Source organism: Lemur catta, chromosome 2 (genome assembly GCF_020740605.2).
Source record: "Lemur catta isolate mLemCat1 chromosome 2, mLemCat1.pri, whole genome shotgun sequence".
In the NCBI taxonomy this organism is placed as follows: Eukaryota; Metazoa; Chordata; class Mammalia; order Primates; family Lemuridae; genus Lemur; species Lemur catta.
The window spans coordinates 95,130,795-95,146,352 of NC_059129.1; the positions used below are offsets into that span (position 1 = coordinate 95,130,795).

At 33.8% G+C, this 15,558-nt stretch overlaps 1 protein-coding gene across 6 annotated transcripts in view; it reads right to left on the reverse strand.

Annotated features, from left to right (window-relative positions):
• ASCC3 (activating signal cointegrator 1 complex subunit 3) overlaps positions 1–15,558 on the reverse strand; it is a 307,070-nt gene that overhangs the window by 146,544 nt on the left and 144,968 nt on the right. The window lies entirely within an intron of this gene.

Consider the following 15,558-nt stretch of genomic DNA (forward strand, 5'->3'; position numbering starts at 1 on the left):
TATGTTGACTAAGAAGTCAAAAAAGAAAGAACGTATGATCATGTCCAAGCACTGAAATTTGACAAAGGCTACATTCAGTCCTGATGAATACATAAAATTAGATACAAGAAAATAATAAACGATATAAATACCGGAAAGGAAGAGATCAAAGTAATTATTAATTATAGATGAAACAAACATTTATTTAGAAAACCAAGGACTGACTAAAAACTACTAACTAAAATAACAAAAGAATTCAGAAAAATGATAGTTTTGAAAATTAATATTTAAAAAGCCTCTCTCTATATATACAATAACTTGTTAGAAAATAAAAGTGAAAAAAAATTATATTAATAACAACCATCAACACCAGGACAAGAGACAGGCAGTATCTATACAATTTTAAAATATGCTGAAGGACATTCAAGAAATGAAATGATAATGCTTGCTTTGCTTTTGAGATGGGAAAACTTGACTTGGTCGAAATATCAATTCTCATTAACTGAATCTATAAAATCAATGCACTAATTCAACTAAAATATGAATATGATTTCTTGGAGGTGATATTAAAATTCATCCTGAAAAATACACTTGAAAATATATACAGGAAAAAATTCTACAACTGAAGAATAATCAATGCCTATCCCTACCAGTTATTAAGAATATTATGAAAACATAATAAGTAAAAGTTTGATACAAAAGAAGAAACAGCAAAGATCAATGACACAAAAGAGAAAGCTCAGAAATTGACTCAAGAAAATACGAGACTTTTGTATATTATATTAAATTTTAAAATCAACAGAAAAAACAAGGAGTATTTAGAAAAAAGATGACAGGCCCATTACTATCTGGAATAAGTTCCAGATACATGAAGTATTTAATAATAAAAATAAAATATAAGCCTTAAAGAAATCATGAAGTAAGTATATCCTTTATATGTAAGACATAAGCCCAGAGACCATAAATAAAATAATAGAATTTCTATATGGTAAAAATACCCATAAACAAACAAAATAAAAATCAAATGTTAACTAGAAAAAATATCTGTAACATATATGTTATTACATGCAATTTAATATATAATGGAACAAGGATATGAACAGTTTACAGAATAGTAAATACAAATGGCCAACAGGGAAAATGTTCATTTTCACTCCTATTTAAAGAAATGCCAATTAAAATAATAACAAAGTGCCATTTTTTACACATTAATCTGCCATAACTTAAAAACTTTGACATTGCCCAGTGCTGGCCAAGTTACATGGAAGGAAATATATTTGTCTTTTGCTATTCATGGGGAATTGGTTCCAGGACCCACCCTACCACCTTCCATGGACACCAAAATCCATGGATGCTCAAGTCCCTTATATGAAATGGTATAGTATTTGCATATAACTTATGCACATCCTCCTGCAAACTTTAAATCATCTCTAGATTAAACACCCAATACAATGTAAATGCTGTATAAGTAGTTATTAAGCTGTATTGTTTAGGGAATAATGACAAGAAAAAAAGCCTCTGTATATGTCCAGTACAGATGTAACCATCCATTTTTTCCCCCAAATATTATCTATCCATGGTTGGTTGAATCCATGGATGTGGAACCCATGGATACGGAGGGCTGTCTGTAACTGCTGGATGAAGTGTAAATTGAAGCAATTTCTGTAGTAGGCAATTTGGGAACATTCACTAAAATTTTAAATACGTGTTGTACTACAGGATGAATAAATTCCACTGCTAGGAAGTTTCACAATGTATACTGTTGCAGGAGTACAAGCAAGAATGTTTATGAAAGCACTGTTAATAGTAAAAAGTAACTGGAAACAACGAAAATATCCCTCAACAAAGGACTAGGTAAATGAATTATTATAATATCCACATTGTGGTATGCTTTACAGTTGTTAAAATAATGAAACAGATCTCTGTTAATTTGGAAAGATCTCTATGATATGTTATTAAATGAAAAAAACAAGAGCCAAAAAATTGTTTATAACATGATCCAATTTTTTCAAACTAAAACACACACATGCAAACATACACAATGGTAGTTGTACACATATTTCCTCAAAAGAAATATAAGAAACTTTTAAAGGGAAGTTTAATTTGGAGAAATGTAGGCATATCATGAGTGCGTTGTTGCGCACCGTCTGGGGAATGGTCATGCTTGAAGGTGCTGACTCAGGGAGGTGGGGGGGGGAGAGGATGGAGGTGTGACTACATGGTGAATGCCAGGCGCACTGTCTGGAGAATGGACATGCCTGAGGCTCTGACTCAGGGGGATGGGCGGAACACGGACAATGTATATAACCTGAGCTTTTGTACCCCCATGAAGAGCTGAAATAAAAAATTAAAAAAAAAAAGATTACAGTTACCTAGAGAAAAAAAAAAGAATTAATTACATGAGACTGAATAAAATAATGAAGAAAAATGGGAAAAAAATAATTTGGAGAAATGAATAGGGAAGAGTTGGTTAAGACTATGAGTTATGGAGCTAAACTTGTTTACTACAAGATGCCTGTTACTTTCTGAGGTATCAGAAAGAGCATTGCTTTTTCCACTTGGCTCTCCAGAACTAGTGCTACATGGAGTCCAGGCTTTGCTATTCTCTGAATAGCTGCAGACATATAATTTATCTTGTTCAAATTCTCTGAACAGAGCATTGGATTCTCCAAGGAAGCCACTTCAGATCCAATACTATACTCACTAAAGTGTTTCTACACATGGAAATTCAGCACAAAAAACACCAGCTGTGAAAAAGTAAAGGAAGTCAGGTGTGTAGTTTAAGAATTATATTAGCTTGGTTTTCTCTGACTTTATCTTTCCACTTTTCTTCACAAGTGAACTTCCCACATAGGGCTTTATAGTCAGTAAAATTAGAATGGAATGGGCAACTGCTAAACATAATCCATTAGCACACAGAGGGCACTATATTCTTTTCCCCCAATGAAAACATACAGAACTTCCTTCCATGACTTTACATATCTTTTAACCATGAGATGGAAAATAGATGTGAACACTTTTACAAATAAGGTTAAAATGTAACAGATTCCTAAGGTTGACTTCCAAACTAACACAAATACATGATTAAATAACATGGCTTTTTATAAAATGAGTGAGAACAAGCAATTGAGGATATTAAAGAAAAACAAATTGGTTTTCTTCTAAGCCATAAGACCGAAGAATATATATAAAAGCAACAAAAGAACTTCACTTTGGGTACAAACCCCTGATGAACTAGCATGCTGAAACTTCATTAATAATTTATCGTGACCTTTGTAAGTCTTCTGAGGTAATTTATCTTGATAAGGTATGCTTTAATGTGAATACTTTCACATCCATTCAACTGAAAGAAATAACTGCCATTATAAAAACTAAAATTTAACCAAGAAGAGGCAAATATTGTCCGCCAAATGATATCATTCTTTTTCACAATCATTAGTGAGTATGCATTACCAATGGTCGGAAAAAATATTATAAAATCCTCATCTCTGGTAAGTGCTATTTTTAATCACTCAATGCTTATAAAGTTCATCAGCACAAGAAAGTAGAATTGTGTTATCACTAAAGAACCTGCTTACATTGTTAGAAGCATAAACCAATATCTGGCTTCTCTTTTGACAAAGGAATTTAGAGATATAAGATATATAACATTGTATGCTGTCTTACCCTCCATCCCTTTTCTTCTTTTCTCCCTTTTGAAATTCTGATTCCATTTTGAACCTTGTTCAATAAGACAAATCAAATTGGTCCTCTGACATCTATTTCAAAAAAAGTAAGACCTTCAAGGCTCTGTCCTTCATGAGGCTGTCAGAAAAAAACCCCATCATGCCTCCCATTCTTGTTTTTAGGATAAAGTCCATTAGTCATTTGTTCACCAGATTAACTAAACCAGAGGTTCCAAATCAAAGTATGATCAAGATGTCTGAGGATCATGTTACCAATTTTAGTAGTCTAGTTTCAGAGATTCAGATTCTGGTATCTAGCTAGGGGAACAGGTACTGGGGAACCAAATCATTTATTATACTATTGCCCCTGTGATACTTGGTATTTCTTTGTTCTTGACCTAACTCCTTACTCTTTCTACTATTTCTATGCCATAGAGTATAACTCTTCAATCTACTCTCTGGAACTGCCACTCACTGACCAGCAAACTATATCAACCTCTTCTCCTACTTTGCCTTAACTGAAACCTGACTCTCCTCTAAGAACTGTTTCTCATGTGCCCCTCTCAAGTGGTGGAAGATGATGGCCTCTTCCCCATCACCATTTTCAGACCATTATGTACTCTACTCTCCTTTTGTAAAATTCTCTGCTGCTTTAAGGTTCAGTTTATCTGGCTATGTTACCTGTCACAAACTTTACCCAATGAAGGCTTGATATCTATGGCTCCTAGTCTCTCTCTTCACCCCGATTCCTATGATCATTGTAAAATGATGATAGCACTTTCCAGGTGGATATCCAAAACTCTCACTACTCAGTGCCCTGACACCCTCATTTCCAGTGGTATCTCCTCTGCCCACCTCAACTATACCAGCAATTATACACTGGGTCCTGTCATTGACCCACAACTGTAGTTCCTCCAAAATCATTAGCACAAACACCCGAATTTCTGACCAAAGCTTCCTATGTTTCAAGCTTGCCCAAATATTAATAATTTTTCTAAGCCCACTCTTCATCATTAATAATATTTCCAGACCATAATTCCTCTATTTTCTTTCTATTCATCAGCATGTAACATCCTCCCTCCTCTAACCTGGCCCTTATTGTTGGTCTTTCTCCAGTTTAGACAGCAGAGCTGAATATTTTAATCACATTTTTGTTCATTAACTCATCTGCCTTTCTGTCATACTTCACTGACAAAATGCCAAAATCGGATGACCCAAGACAGGTAGTACTCAAAAAAAATTATACAGAATGGCAACTTGAGAACACTCTAAATCTATCATCACAATCTCTACATGCCTTTAACATTAGACAGCAATCCCTCAGTGTCTTTATGGCCAGTTTGTTCTTGCAGGTCTCTTAGATATTTTTCGGTTTCCACAAACTTCTGACCACCCCATCTACCCTTGACTCTCAGAGAATGACCTTAACACCCACTTCACAGAGAAAATATAAGCTATACGAGGAAACTCTCTCATCATCACACCATATTCTTACAAGCCTATTTGCATCAGAACCCATCTTTTCAAACTTCCCTTCTGTTATAACAGAAGTACACCGCTTCCTCCTATCTAAGTACACCGCTTCCTCCTATCTAAGGAAAATCTCTCCACTTGTTCTTTGGTTTCATTCCTCTTGACCTCTCTAGACTCTCATATTATCCAGGGTCTCTTCTCTTTCCTATATGGATAATCAATCAATTTTAACCCCTTCTCTCTCTCTTTCTTGAATTGTTCCCACAGAATATTCATTAAGATACCACTTCACCTTGAAAAGAATATGTCTGCTTTTCAGGGTACTATTCCATATTTTCTAGATACCATCCATTTTCCTTTTGTATATAAATTAACTTCTCAAAATTGCTGTCTACACTTGAGTTTTCTACTTCTATACTTATCAGCCAACTTAACATAGTTTTGCACCCCATATGCTATCGAAAAAGCTTCTAAATAAGGTCACCAATATCTTCCATGTTGCTAAATACAGTGAATATTTTACAGCACTCACATTATTTGACCACTCACAGCTGTACTCAATATAGGTGATCTTTTCCTTCTTGAAATACTCTTTTTCTTGGCCTCTACAACGTTATACTCTCTTGGGTTTACTCTAATGTCTTAAAGGCTCCTTTGTTGGCTCATCCTCTTCTATTTAATCATTAGATATTAAGAGTTCCTCAAGACTTGGTCCTAGGCTATTTTATCATTCATATATACTCCCATGGTTTCTCATCTCCAAATCAGAATGCTCTTCTGATATATCAGACTCATATATCAGGCCAGATGCTTACTCAACATCTTTAAGTGTTAGAAGCATCTCAAAATCAGCATGTCCAAATGAAAATCATGATCTACATGCTTCCCTCTGAAACTTATTCTTCTCTACTACTTTTTTCATATATGACTTTAATATGTACTTGGCAATGCAAGCCAGTCAACTTTTAGAAGCCAGAAACTTCAATATCTCCCTTCCCTAATCTTTAATGTATCATTAGCCACCAAATCCTAGCAATTCTATTTCCCCAGTGAATTCGCATCTCTACCTAGTCCTTCCATCCCCACTTGCCCTGACCATGCATAGAGTGATCTCTTTATAAACAAAATACTGACCATGTCACTCCCTTCCTCAAACTCCTCTTATTATTGCTCATTGCTTTGAAGATAAAATACTAAATCTTTAATGTGATATACATGGCCCTCATGATCTGGTCTTTGCTCACAACACTAGTCATCTTACACCACATAGCTGCCGTCTGCTGTTCCCTATCACTCTCTACATTTAGTCCTTTTGACTTTTCCCCCATTTGCTTCAATGTGCCATTCTGAAGTCAGCCTTTTTTAAAATGCTTGTTTGCCTTTTTTGCTTTGTCAATTCCTACTCTTCAAATCTTAGCTTAAATGTCACTTTGTTGGTGAACATACACCATCCTCTAACACCATCAGTCTAAATTAGATCTCCCAATTTTACTTTTTTCTTAACACTTTATCCCTCTTTATTATTTATTATAAATGCAATGAAAATCAAGTATCTAATTAGTAATTAAATTATTTAATCTTTCTGTCCTTTCAGAACATAAGCTCCATAAGGGTAAACGGGTGGATACTTTTTCTTCCTAAAAATATTCCACTTCCAATTAAAGAATATTAATCAGCACACAATATCTATTCTCACCTCCTTCTATGAGCCTTACTGTATTGCATGGACTGGAAGGTACAAACTATATTTCCCAGATCTCTTGTAGTCAGGGTACTAGATTTAAAAAGTTCATTCTGCTAATTAAAAGCACTCAAGCAAGATTTGGGTGATGGAAGTGAAGAGATAACCATTTTCCTGCTGTTGTCTTTTGCTGGCAAGCAAGATCTTGGAGACAGGAGGGTTGAAAGTTGTAAGAGATATATTATACATTCAAAATTTGGTTTTCCAGTGTGTTCATGAAAGTTGGAAGGCATCTGTAGTAACAGCTGTGGTTTTTTAACTGCTGATCACCATCATGTAGCTGTTTCTTAAATTCAAGAGTTCTAGTCCTAGTTCCAGACTTCTGTTCCTACCAAATTCCTAGTAAATACCTAATTTCTTGAACAAAATTCTTTTTTATTCAAAATGTACCCAGAAAGTAACATTCATAGGGTATTAGGTAGGTGGGAGGGGAAAGGAAGGGAGGGGTAAAATTACACCTAACGGATGCAGTGCGTGCTGTCTGGGGGATAGGTACACTTGTAGCTCTGACTCAGGCAGTGCGAAGGCAATTTACATAACCAAATCTTTTGTACCCCTGTAATGCTCTGAAATAGAAAGAAAAAAATTCCTATTATGTTATTTTTAAAAAACATTATGTTGATCTTGTTTGCAGTTTGAAACCACCTTAACTCTTCACGTATGTAGTCCTTTGGATTTTGAAATCATGAGTCACAACAATAGTTTATGTTTACTTATGAAATAAATAAACAAATAAAATGTACCCAGAATAGTTTCTGTTTCCTTTATTAAATGCTGATACAACATGTGTCTGCCTCAATACACTACAAACAGGTTGGCAGCAGTTTGTCTTGATACCTATTGATCTATTACAGTGACTGGTAACTAGCTTACACTCAGTAAATATTTGCTGAATGACTATCATCAAGAAAAATCTGAGGTTCAGGTGTATACAACCAACTCACAATGAACCAAACTAAGCTAATCCCCATAACTAATTTCCACATGTCATTCTTGCTGTGTTAATTATGAATTTTAACTTGGGAGAAAGGACATATCATTTGCTCTCTTCCATGTTACATCCCTAAAAGGTGCTCTTGGTTTCCACATGGGCTGCTCTCATTTTTATAGAGCACAAGTTTATAGAAACAAGTTAGCATTCCAGACAGAGCACCCTGATTAGCAAATTAAATTAAACCTTTGGAACAACAAAAAATAATACTGAATTGTAAAAGGCAATAAGAAGGTTGGTGGAAATATTAGTAAGAGCTACAACAGACTAGTTAATATCTACATCTTTATATGTCCACTTGTTAAATTTAGTGGATCTAAATGCATCTAAAATTGCATTTTTAATTCATTTGACCATCTTTAAAGGTAAAAATGAAAATTAAAAAAAATCACACTGTGAAATGTATTTTTGATCTTTAAATCTCATCATTATAAATCTCTATACCCCTAGAGATTTAAACATTATTTAATCGGATGTATTTACGGTGCTTCCCCTACTCAAGTATTTTCAAATAAGACAGAAACAATATTTCTATTAATATGCTTTTCTAAAATACCATGTTTCCTTAACAAGATGTATAACTTTATTATAAGAAATTTATTGTATGCTTATAAAATACCTCTTAAGGCACATGAAAAAAATTGTCTCAATCAAAATCTAGTTATAAGTAATAACAAAAGAAATAAGGATAAAATCCCAATGCTACTTACTAGGTTCTTTAAAAAGAGTCTCACTTATTCAAAATGAGTCATATGACTACACTGAAATGAATGTTGGGGCCATGAGAATGTCCCCTGCTTGGGGGAAAGTGAATCCTACTTTATAGCACTTGAATTCTGGCCATACAACTTGGCTCTCCAACTAACTTCAATAGCTTCTCATTGCATATAAAGTCTAAAAGCCCAGGCATGGAACTTAAGGTTTTTGATATTCTGGCCAAAATCTACATGCCTAACTCTCCAAGCACCTTACATTCCAGTGAAAAGAGAACATTCTTATTTTACAAATATATCTAGAGTTTTCCTTTGTTCATGTTCTCTTTCTTCTCTCCTTGGAATGCCCTTTACCCTTATTGCTGCCTATTGAAACATAAAACTACTGGCTTAAATTAATCTGCTTCTTTTTTATGTTTCCATTGAAATATTTGTTCTTTTCTTATATAATTTACCACTTTTTGTGCTCTCCCATGTACTTGCTTTCTCTCTAAAATATGTGTGTGTGTGTGTGTGTGTGTGTGTGTGTGTGTGTGTGTGTGTATATTTCTGAATCTTCTGTGTCTTAAAAGGCAGAGGCCTGGCCTTGTTCAATCACTTATAATTTATAGTGGCACTTGAGACATGTGATTAATTCAATTAAAACCGACATGTTAATTTAGAATTGAATGTCTTCTATATAATCTAAAATAATTATCCTTAAAAGGTATATAATCCGTAATTGAATTGTTGTCCACTTTACTATGAAGTTCCCCTATTGTTAGAATATGTGTGGTATTTTTCCTTTCATTATAAATAATGTGTTGAAATAAAAATCTTGGGGTATACTAACTTTTTTTTCCAGTCTTTCCTTGAAAATTCCCAGGTTTAAGATTTGAAGGTTAAAGCTCTGAAAAAAGATTGACTTTTAACATATATTATCAAAATGTGTTTTTAAAAAGATTGAACTAATCAACACCACAGGAAATCTAGGACTGTGCCAAACCTCAAATCATCTTCAGAATTGGCCATCATCATGTTTAGGTTTTGATAATATATTGAGTTTAAGAATATATAGTCCCTTAATTTAGATAATTTTATCTAATAACTTTTTTCTTCCAATGTTTGTTTACTCACTTTATCTTCTCTTTTTGCTCATTTACTTAGTGGAAACTTCATGTCTTAGTTATTAAATTTAACAAGTGGACATATAAAGATGTAGATATTAACTAGTCTGTTGTAACTGTTACTAATATTTTCCCCAATCTTATTACCTTTCACAATTCAGTATTATTTTTTGTTGTTCTAAAGCTTTAATTTAATTTAATTAATTTATTTTTTATTTCAGAATATTACAGAGGTACAAATGTTTTTGTTACATGGATTGCTTTTGTTCTGCTTGATTGAAAGTTTAAGTGTGTGCCCATCACCCAGAGAGTAAACACTGTATGTGTTAGGTATGATTTCACCCATCCCCTACTCGCCCCTCCCTTCTGCATGATTTCCGTTGACTTTTACTTCCATCTGTGCACATGAGTCCTGATCGGTTAGTTCCAATGTAATAATGAGTACAAGTGGTGTTTGTTTTTCCATTCTTGAGATACTTCACTTAGCAGGATAGTCTCCAGTTCCATCCAGATTACTGAAAAAGGTATTAATTCATTTTCTTATGGCTGAGTAGTATGCCATGGTGTACATACACATTTTATTAACCCACTCATGAATTGATGGGCACTTGGATTGACTCCAAATCTTTGCGATTATGAATTGTGCTGCAATAAACATTCGAGTACAGGTGTCTTTTTGATAGAAAAGCTTCTTTTCCTTTGGGTAAATACCCAGTGGTGGCATTGCTGGATTGAATGGTAGGTCTACTTTTTGTTCCTTGAGGAATCTCCATACTATTTTCCATAGAGGTTGTACTAATTTGCAGTCCCACCAACAGTACATAAGTGGTCCTTTCTCTCTGCATCCATGCCAGCATCTATTGTTTTTGGACTTTTTACTAAAAGCCATTCTAACTGGGATAAGGTGATATCTTACTGTGGTTTTAATTTGCATTTCCCTGATGACTAGTGACTAGGAGCATTTTTTCATATGTTTATTGGCCATTTGTGTATCTTCTTTTGAAAAGCTTCTGTTCATGTCTTTTGCCCACTTTTTAACTGGGCTTTTTTCTGTTTTCTTGCTGATTTGTTTGAGTTCTTTGTAGATTCTGGATATTGGCTCTTTATCAGATGTACAGTTTGCAAATATTTTCTCCCATTCTGTAGGTTTATTTGTTCTGTTATTTCCTTAGCTGTGCAGAGCTTTTTAGTTTAACCAAATCCCATTTATTAATTTTTGTTGTTGCTGTGATTGCCATTGGGGTCTTCTTCATAAATTCTTTGCCTACACCAATATCTAGAAGAGCGTTCCAACATTGTCTTCTAGTATTCTTATTGTTTCATGCCTTACATTTAAGTCTTTTATCCATCTTGAATTAGTTTTTGTGAGTGGTGAGAGATAGGGATCCTGTTTCATTCTTCTGCATGTGGCTATACAGTTTTTCCAGCACTATTTACTGAACAGGGCTTCTTTTCCACAGTGTGTGGTGTTGCCTGCTTTGTCAAAGACCAGTTGGCTGTAGGTAGATGGTCTATATCTGGGTTCTCTGTTTTGTTCCATTGGTCTAGCTCTCTATTTTTGTGCCAGTACCATGCTGTTTTGGTTAATACAGCCTTGTAGTATATCTTAAAGTCTGGTAAAATGATACCTCTGGATTTGTTCCTTTTGCTTAAGGCGGCTTTGGCTATTTGGGCTCTTTTCTGGTTCCAAATGAAGCATAGAATTATTTTTTCTAGTTCTGCAAAAAATGATGTTGGTATTTTGATGGGGATTGCATTGAATCTGTAAATCACTTTGGGTAGTATGGACATTTTTAACAATTTGATTCTGCTGATCCATCAGCATGTTATATTTTTACATGAGTACTAGAATCCAGGACTAGAATATTTAAATAAAGCCTGTTAAAAATTTTTGTCCCATAGCAGCACAATTCACAATTGCAAAGACGTAGAAACAACCCAAGTGCCCATCAATATATGAGTGGATTAATAAAATGTGGTATATGTATACCATGGAGTTCTACTAAGCCACAAAAAACAATGGTGATATAGCACCTCTTGTATTATCCTGGATAGAGCTGGAACCCATTCTACTAAGTGAAGTATCCCAAGAATGGAAAAACAAGCACCACATGTACTCACCATCAAACCGGTTTTAACTGATCAATACTTAAGTGCACATATAGTAATAACATTCATAGGGTGTTGGATAGATGGGAGAGGGGAGGAGGGGATGGGTATATTCACACCTAATGAGTGCAGTGCCCACCAACTGGGGGATCGACATGTTTAAAGCTCTGACTCGGATGGGGCCAAGGCAATATATGTAACCTAAACATTTGTACCCCCATAACATACTGAAATAAAAAAAAAAATTGTCCCTAAAAGAAAATTGATTTACTGAGATCTTGGTGAACCAGAATCTGAAGATTCTAACTGAAATAATCATTTAACTTAAAATTAAAATCATCATTAAAAACAATGGCTTAATAATCAAAATATCTGCATCCCTAATGGTAACTTACTTCTATAAATACAAGCTGCTATTATTCCTTGAGGTATACTCTATTTTTCAGAAAACAATGTTTTCTTAAGACAGTATCTTCGTGGGGAAGAATAAAAAAGTAATAGTATGCTGGGTAAATCAGGAAAATTTTATCTATATTGTCTGTTATCCTTTTACCATTTTTAAATTTAGTTATTAGAATATCTCTTCTAAAAATAGATTTATATGATCTGATAGGTAAAGTCTAATCATTTTTCAGTTTTCAAAATAATTTCATACATCAATTTGTTTCTCATAGTAAATCACTAGAATAGATATTTAGTCCATTACTACTCCATTTGATAGAAGAGAAAGTAAGTTTCAGAAATGTTTATTAATAGATGTCTAAGGCTACAAGGTTCCTAGAGGTGAAGTCACAACCAGAGCTTTTTGATGCCATGCTCTCTTGCTTTGGGCATCATTTGTAATTCCAGAGACATCCCCTTGCCCAGGGGGAAATCAACCCAAGCTCCATCTCTATAGCATAAGCTACTCTTGGGACATTCATTTTCCTTTCCCTACCTTCTTGTTTCAGTGGACAATTTGGAAATATAGGTGGTTTTTCATTTAAGGGTGACTTTGACATTAAAGATGAGAATAGTATGAGAAGTCCTGAGGTGTAATTGTTACTTACTGGAGAGAAAAGACTCCTTTTGAGTTCTGGCTAAGGCACAGAAGTAGCTTTACTACATTCTCTCTCTCTCACTCTCTCTCTTTCTCACACACACACACACACAGACAAAAACAGGACTTTCTTAATGAAGTTTTACTACTTACACAAATAAATAAAGTTACATTATATTGAATAATACTGTAAAGAAGAGCTTCTAAAAATCTTATTTAATAACTCAGGAACTAAGATGGTTCCATTATATGCTTAGGGGTAAATTATGACTGTGGCACGGTAGGGATTCAGCTGTATAACAGGAGTCATGAGGCTAAATGTCCATGTCCTACCATAATAAACTTACTTTATAATTTAATTTTAATGTTTTGAGTGCTTAATTTCCCATTTTTCAAAAACACGGAAAGAAATATCTCCTGCCATCATGGTGATAGCTTCCTTGGAATTGCTAGAATGTTAATACCATTCAAATTCAAAAAGCACTTTAAGAAATAAGAAGATATAGTGCTAGCACTAGAAGAATAATCTTAAATTCTGGCACTTTGACAACATATTCTGAAAGATTGCCTTATCTTTTGTTATAATATGTACCACAGAGGGACCCACATTGTAAAATATCTCTTAGGAGAAGTGAGGGGTATAGTTAGGTTCAAGATCACACCCACTAGGATGGCTATAAATAAAAAAAAGAAATACAAGTGTTGGCAAGGGTGTGGAGAAATTAGAACCCTCATACTTTGTTGATGAGACTGTAAAAAGGAGTATAATACTAATCCATACTACAACATGTATAAACCTTGAAAGCATTGTGCCAAGTAAAAGAAACCAGTCACAAAAGACCACATATCATATGCTCACATTTATATGAAATGTCCAGAATAGCAAATCCATAGAGACAGAAAGTAGATTAGTGATTTCCAGGGGCTGGGGGTAGGGATGAATGGAGATCAGCTGCTTAATGGTCATGGAGTTTTTCTGAGGGGTGATGAAATGTTCCGGAATTATGTAATGGTGATAGTTGCATAATAGTGGTAGTGTATCAACAGCCACTGACTTGTACATTTTCAAACAATTAAAATGGTAAATCTTGTGTTATGTAAAAAAAAGAAAAAAAAAAAGAAATGTTTTTTCATTTTATTAAAAAAAAAAAAAAGACTCAAAAAAGTCCCAGATTGGATTTGATCCATTTGCTTTTGAACAAATAGATCACAGTGTAGTGAAAAGGGTAGATTTTGGAGTCAGAATGGTTCAAATAATGGCTCTATGACTTATTATACAGGAATCTCTGGGAAAATTATTTACTATCTTAGTTTCAGTTTCCTTATCTGTAAAATGGGGATAAGAATCTTTATAAGACAGAATAGTGTCACAGATCAAGTGAGAAAATTAAAGTGAAAACATTTATTATAATGTCTTCAGAGAAATAAAAGCAAAAAAAAGTAATTTGGGGGTGCCTACTATCAGAAAAATATAATATGAAAGGATGGGAGTATAATGGTGAATAGGACAATGTTCCTTGAAAACATGTACTTAATAAATGTGTGCACAATTCATTCTTGTTAAAAAAAACTCCAATAATAGTTGGATCAGGATAAAAATCAAGTATAATAAAAATAAAAAAAGGAATAATAATAATGGGACTAGGGATTTTCCAGTCTACTCAGCCGTATTAAAATTTTCCATTTCTCCATGTTATTTCTTTTTTAGCATAGTGATCTGTCAATTTGTGTTTGGTGACGTTACCCTAAATAGACATCACTTGAAAATGTCTCTATATTATTTCTATATGGTTTATCATATTTCATGCTATATTTGAATTATTAATATATGCCATATCAAGGAATAATAGTACAAACCGACATAATAGGTTGTTGTGAGAACTGAATGAGTTATATAAAGCAATAAAAACAATGCCCAGCACTAGTAAATACTCAATAAATGTTAAACATTATTATAACAACTAAATAATAAACTTGTATTATTTAAAATAGCAATAGTTCTCAGAAGTGAGAGGTTGAAGTAACCAGAAATCCACAAGGTGGCTCTCAAGGCTTGGCTTTTAAACACAATAGAGTTGTTTTACATTTCCAAAGAAATAAAACAAGACTTATAAATACCAACCTGACTTTTCAAAGACTCTCATAAATTCACAATTAATAAATAAATCGAAGAACAAAAAGCTGTATAATAAATGTTATGTAATAAAAAATTTTATAAAGTGAAAAAAATGAAGAAAATGAATTTTGTAGTTTTAAATTGAAAGAGAATCTGATGCTGGAAACACTGGCATCAGCTTACCACAGTCAGAACTTAAAATATCAATATAAAATGGTGAAATTTACAAGGCTATCCTGACAATTAAATACATTTCACTAGGATAATAAACGTGAAAGTGCATAGCCCAGGGTCCAGCAGCTAGCAGCTGGTCAGTAAAATAATCAGTTAGACAATCAAACGTAAGTTAAATCTGATGATAAAAATGTTGATGTTACTATCATTATATGCCTCTAAATTTTTTCTTTCAAACTTTATTTTCATAGCTTTAAATCAAAGGTTCAGCATTACCTGTTCTGCAAAGGGATAGAGAGTAACTTACAGTCCCTGTCACTACTCAGTTCTTCCCCTGTATGCAGCCATAGAAAATAAAGAAATGGGTTTGGCTGTGTTCTAAAAAAAAAAACCAAAAAAAACTTTCATTATAAAACAGGTGGCTACCCTTTTGCCCTCAGGCCATAGTTTTG